This window comes from Ictalurus furcatus, chromosome 15, assembly GCF_023375685.1.
Source record: "Ictalurus furcatus strain D&B chromosome 15, Billie_1.0, whole genome shotgun sequence".
Taxonomy (NCBI): domain Eukaryota; kingdom Metazoa; phylum Chordata; class Actinopteri; order Siluriformes; family Ictaluridae; genus Ictalurus; species Ictalurus furcatus.
The window spans coordinates 1582235-1588333 of NC_071269.1; positions in this window are offsets into that span (position 1 = coordinate 1582235).

The window sequence follows — 6099 nt, forward strand, 5'->3', positions numbered from 1 at the left end:
TATTTAAACTCAGTGCCGTCTGTAGCCACACCCACTGAACATGAATATTCATTATGAAAAAAGAAGCACTGCCAATATGCTTGTGCAAGATTTTGTGTGCTTCGGAGATGGTGGGTACGTGTCTATTCGGTTGAGTGACCTTTGTGCAGGCAACTTCATCTCCTGGTCATGTGACAAAACAGTTCTTCTTAGTTCTTCTCCACTGTACGTGAGTAATGTGGTGAATCTGATTTTCTCTTCATAAGCTCTCGATTATGCCATAGGCATAATCCATAATGACTCAAAGTTAAATTTTATTGCATTTGTTCAGTGGGAAACACACACACACACACACACACACACACACCTAATAGTTCTACAGTGCAATATAGGAGTTATGGAAGACAGTCTTTAGGTAACTGGTTAGTGACACAACTTACTGTGCTACTCACTGTAAATCTATATGAAGCTTCACAGTCCGTTTTATACATGGACCTCCCATTTGAGGAGACAACATATCTGAAAGAAAGTTGTCTGGGGGGTGGGGTTTGGGGGTGGTGCAAACAAACTGAAATTCACGCCGTTAGTAATGCGGGACTGAATGTTCAGCAACGCTAAGCTTCCCAAAAAACTGTAGCCTCATAGCATTGTCAAGATGGCTGCGGCTACTTTCATGCAGAAAGATGTTTACGTCTCGTAGCCCCGGTGCCCCAGGACTTTGAAACAGCAAACAAGGAAAACAATAAAATACATGACTTACATCGCATCTAGCTAGCCAACTTGTTTGCCATAACAAATGCCGGAGAAACCCCGGGTGTAAGCAGTCACTTGACTGCTGCTGAATTTGCAAGTTGGCTCAATCTGGTCCAAACTCCTTCATCCTTTTTTTTTTTCTTCTTCCTCTTCTTCTTCTTCTTCATTTGAACACCATGTGAGAGGGTTTTTTTTTGTGTGTGTGTGTGTGTGTGTGTGTAAAGATAAAACCAAATTTTCTTTCATCTGGAAGAAATGTTGCGCCTACTTCTACATCTTCCAGTAGCGGGAAAGAGAGTCGTTGAGAACGGTCCAATCACACGATGTCAAAAAATATAAAAGCAATATTGATTCGCCAACAACAAAAGGGGGAGTGTCCGAGGCGCAATGAGGCGCGCTCCAATACTGACGATCTGAAGCAAGCCCGTTAGAGAGCAGCCTCAAGTCACCTACTTTTCAGAAGTTTAAGGACCTACGTACTGTACACACTCATTTGGACAGCGTCCTGCACACAGATACGATCGAAATACCATTTAGATTTTTGAATAAATGCTAACATGACTACCAGGTGAATAGTATGACTAAATAATTTTATTTCATAATTATTTTTGCAATATATATTTTGCTTATGGTTAACATGTTTAAGTACCCTTCTTCTCTGGATAACTTGAAGGGTTATCCAATCACCACTGCTTACTGTAGTTGTCATTGTTAATGATGCAGGCAGTAACAGGGTTAATTCGGGTGTGCAGATTGGGGCAATTGGGGCGCGCCTCATTGCGCCTCAGACACTCCCCCTTTTGTTGTTTGTTGTCTAAACTGCACGGATCGTTAGACATTTAACTTTGCAGTAGGATAGTGAACAGAATATGTATATATATATACATATATATACAGATTTGTTAACATTGTGGCAGCCATATATACCCATAATACAAATTTAATGTGTTGAAGTACAGAGCCAAAATGTGATACTTTAACACAAGGACTTGCAATGCCTCAATCTATTAAATCTTGAAGCAATTTCTTATAAACTATCTTAATGGCCTTTACCCATTAAAGCTCTTAGTACAGTATAAGTATAAGTAGGCTATACTATTCATCGTTAGATAAGGGTTCAGTCCAGTCTTGTGTGTCCAGTGTAACACACATTGGTATCCTACACCAATGCCTTTCGATTGAAGAGCAGTACAAATTCAGACACGATGGCAATCAGTTAACCTTGCTCTACTGGGTCTTCTGCCAGCAGTTGCTGTGTCAAAGCTGTTAAAATGAGGAGCCAGTAAACTGATACAATTTATCCTGAGATCAATAAGATTGCATCATCTTGAGTTAATGATCAGCAAGACCTACATGCTAGGTTGTGGTGGTTATATCTGTTATATGTTATATCTGGTGCCTGGCAATTCCTCAGTGTGTAGTGTAGTTCTAACACAAGTACTGTGCCATTTTTAACACACCAGACATCAACTATTGATGTCTAACACAACTATTTAAGACAGAAGTCAGAATTTCTGTACTTTATGAAGAAAGAACTGTGCTCTAAGACAAAGTACCATTTCTAATCTTCACCTAGATCATCTGCAGAAAACGAAGTGGCTTTATTCGGCAGAAAAATGCAAACGTAATAATAATAATATTAATTGCCATTTGATATAAATATATGTAAATGTTGAGTTTGCTGTTGACCTTTTACAACCATTTGGTGAAATGGGGATGACTAAAAAACTTCACTCGTGTTGATTGCGTGTGCGTTTGTATGTGAGGTGAAAGAGAAGGGGGATGTTGAGCAACGTTACTTGTTTGACTCACTCTAGGCATCGCTTCTGCTGCATGGACAGAAGCACATCAGAGACTTCTGACCCACAGCTCTGATCCGTGCCACGGCCTGTCCCCTAGATGCACAGACAGTGTTGAGAAACCGACCAAGCACGGCCACAGCATCACAGGCTGCACGTAACAAAATATAAAAGAGCAGCTTCAGCAAAAACAAAACAAACAAAACAACAAAACACTGCAGATGATCACATATGAATTAATTCAGTCTGTTTTCATTCTCAATAGCCAGTAACAAAGTTGGTGAAATTTCAAGGTAGAATATATTTCTTTGCATTGCATCAGCCTTTGAGTTGCGCACTAATAAATAGCTGACACTGACTTTGTAAATAGATCACAGTCACTCTGACCTGTGTACACAAAGTTAATAATATGGATGATGATGATGATGATGATGATAGTTTCTCCTTTACAGTGCTATACAAGCCCTGAAGAGATCCTTATCACTCATGGACTCATACACTTACAGCTTGTGAAATGTTTTTGAGGTCAGAGACGTTCATGCGTCTGTGTTTTTTATGCTTACCTAATTCCTCTGGAAAATTATCACATCTTTGACTTCCAGGATTTCTGGTTCGAATCCCACCTCCGCCCCACGTGCACGGACTATGCACGTGCCTCGAAGGTTTCTGCTGGGTACTCCGGCTTCCTCCCCCATTCCAAAGACGTGTCTGATTGCCATTTCCAAATTGTCTGTAGTGGGTGCAATTGTGTGGCCTGCTATGTGTTGGTACCCTGTCCAGGTTGTCCCCTGCTTTGTGCCCCAAGTTCTCTGGGATAGGCTCCGAGCTCCAAGAAGTAAGGAAAATGAATGGGTGGATACTTCTTAAGTCTCACCTTACAATTTCAGAATGAATTTACTGTCTTTTCTGCTTGCTTTAGTCACAAGCGACAGCCAAGATATCGATACTTAAAATGATGGACCTGTCCACGTACAAAACCCAGCAGTTGTGGAATAGCCTTCTGATTTTGGTTTGAGACTCAGACACATCTTTTATTCTGCCTAATTATAATGGATAAACTGTTGTTATTGATGAACATAGAGAGATAATGTGCTGTTTTTACTGTTATCTGTAGTGTTCTTATGGTGGAAAGGTTCAGGGGCAGTGATACCTGCATTGCACCTTTTTGCACATGCACACACATGCCAAGATCATTCGTTAAGGTCACATGGTGATGTATGGTGCAGTTTTTAGGATCAATATGAACACAACATGAACACGGTATGGAGTCCTCTAAGTAACAGCTTGGCGCTACAGGTGTCGTGTCTTTCAAATCTGGGAACAGTGGGAACTGAATCTGCTAAGTCAGCTGACTTCCTGAAATTTGCAGTATTCCCGCCATACAAACATCCGTTTTTCTCTGCGCAAGAAAAAAACCCAAAACAAAACATGGTACTCAAGGGTGCTCAAGTAGTCAGTGTCTGAATCTCATGGAAGCTCTAGGTGGACATTGTCTATGTGTTCACTGCCCTGGAATTGACCATCTCAAGGACATCCCATGTCATGGACTACTCAATGCCCATGTCGATGCAGCACGCTTGGTGTTAAAGAGTTAACTTAGAATTAAATCTGACCCATGTCCCGTAGTCTAAACAGCGAAACATTTTGCTTGGTGTAAACACCCAGGCAAACACAGAAAGAAGCCCAGCAAACAGACAGAGTTCCTGTCCAGATGAAGACTTGGTGGCAACCAATGATCCAGGAGATGATGCTATATAACTTAGAGGTTTGCACTTTTCACCAGCACTTTCCATAATATAGCTCAGTGGTCAGTCCCTTTATCAGATGAGCACAGGGATTCTATGTGGGGGTGAACCATGGACACCTCCACGTTCATCTTTTGTAGCAGGCTAACTGTGAGGAATGGTGTATATTTTCCTCCTCAAAACAGCGAAATGTATAGTCAGGGTTTTAGATTTAATAAGCTAACATGTCTGTACGTTGATTGATCTACCTGTACTTGTATATACAGCATTCATTATACGGCGTACACAACTCGTTTAAAAGGGAAAAAATGTGCCGCGTTGCTGTGAGCAGCCATGCTGATTTGATGTCAGTTGCTGAACTCGGGGTTGCTGAGACCGACCCGGGTTTCTGAGTAGGAAATCAGAGTTTTGGAGGTCGAATGCAGCGTTGGAACTACTCCTGATCATGTGTATGCCAAAACCCCTAGTGGTAGACAAGTGTAATCACCGATAAACTGATTACGAGCAGCTCCCGCCCCACTACTCGGCACTGATTGGCAGTCATTGCTGACTCTGCTCAAAACAAGGTGCAGACAGGTGACAGTTGAAATGTAAAGTAGAGTGTGTTTTCAGGGACTGCAGGAGCCTCATTGCTGAGCGTGATAAGCAGCTTATCAGTCTATTTGGTGTGCCTAGTGCAGTTTTAGTTGATCTCTGCCAGCAATTCGTCCCACTATTTCACAGGTCAACAAAATGCAGCAACAACATCCACACACACACACACTCAAATCCTTTTTACTCTAGGGCACTTTTTTTCTGGGACTCTTTTTAATCACAGGCACATTTCAATATGAAATTGGAGACAGGTCTGGGGTTTCCTAACCGACTACAGTACACTGAACAAATACGGCAGTGGAAAAGACCGCAATAATGTGGGGCTTTTTTTTTTTTTTTTTTGCTATTGCAGGTTTTCCAAATGTAATTGTGTCAATAGATGCGCACAGAAAAAACAAAACATAAACAGAAATAGCAAGTACTAATCACTTTGGGTGCCCTCATTTGTGTGCTATTGTCTGGCACTCCATTTTTTTATGTAGGAGTTTCCTTGTGTTGATAACTAGTTTCCATCCACCCATTCATTTTCTATACCGCTTATCCTACACAGGGTCGCGGGGAGCCTGGAGAGGCACAAAGCGGGGGACACCCTGGACGGGGTGCCAACCCATCCCAGGGCACAATCACACACATTCACACACCGAGAATGGAAGAGGATAATCACATAATTATGACAGAGAATTGGGAAACTTGTTTTTTTTATTATTATTATTGGTAAGGGTGGTATTGAATATTGTACAATAATAGGACACTTATTTATTATTTATATCTCGCATGATAATTGAGTATTAACAAATATATTTACAAAAAGCCCACACTTTTCCGGAGTGTTAGGAACATTGGCAAATGGTTATATCAAACAAACAAACAAACAAAAACAGGAAAGACATTCTTTTATGATAGTGGGTGTAGTGATACGGGATATTATAAAACAAAATGCATAATTCAGCTTGTATATAATATTCATATATTTATTATAAAAAATAAACTTTGGCTCTAAGATACATTAAGCAAGAAAAAAAAAATCTATTACTATAATGGAATGGCAAGAGGGAATTCCTGCCAACCACAGTCTAATGAATTAATGGATTTAGTATCTTCTCTGATACATTGTTAAATATCACAGCAAATCACAGACTATTAGGAAATAAATAATAATAATAATAATAATAATAATAATAATAATTTCACATCACCAATACTCAAAATGTAATATGAAGCACACAAGT